The sequence below is a fragment of the Meleagris gallopavo genome, chromosome 10, assembly GCF_000146605.3.
Source record: "Meleagris gallopavo isolate NT-WF06-2002-E0010 breed Aviagen turkey brand Nicholas breeding stock chromosome 10, Turkey_5.1, whole genome shotgun sequence".
NCBI lineage: Eukaryota > Metazoa > Chordata > Aves > Galliformes > Phasianidae > Meleagris > Meleagris gallopavo.
The window spans coordinates 20,576,115-20,576,628 of NC_015020.2; positions in this window are offsets into that span (position 1 = coordinate 20,576,115).

Genomic DNA, 514 nt, shown 5'->3' on the forward strand with positions numbered 1-514 from the left:
CATTGGGTTCCCGCACCAGAGCTCTTCCTTTGGCTCTCGGTAAACCTCTGAAATTCTCTCCTTCCTAAGATGCACCTTTTCAATATTCACAGAGAAGAGTATAGTCACATATTCCTCTCAAAGCCACAAGGACTTGACTAGAGCTAAAATGTCATTTATGTACATATCACAAGCATTTTTCTAGGCACAGATGTCTTTCTGGTGCCAATATGCTGTTTATGTACTTATCTGTCACAAGCACATGTCTACATACATATGCCCTGCTGGCAGAGGCACAGAGCATTTTGAAACTCTTATTAGACTGCTAATGAATAATACGCATACAAAGGAGAAAACAGAAGGTGGATCTATCAGGAACAGCCTCTTTCCTAACTACCTTTTAATTGTAGGAGAGGAAGAAAAGAGATGAATTTTGATATGTTGGCATCTGCGAAGGCCTGCTTAGCAGCACCCAACGCCATCGTTTTAAAAGAGGATTTTTCACAGGTTTGGGTATTTGGGGAGGAGAGGGAAG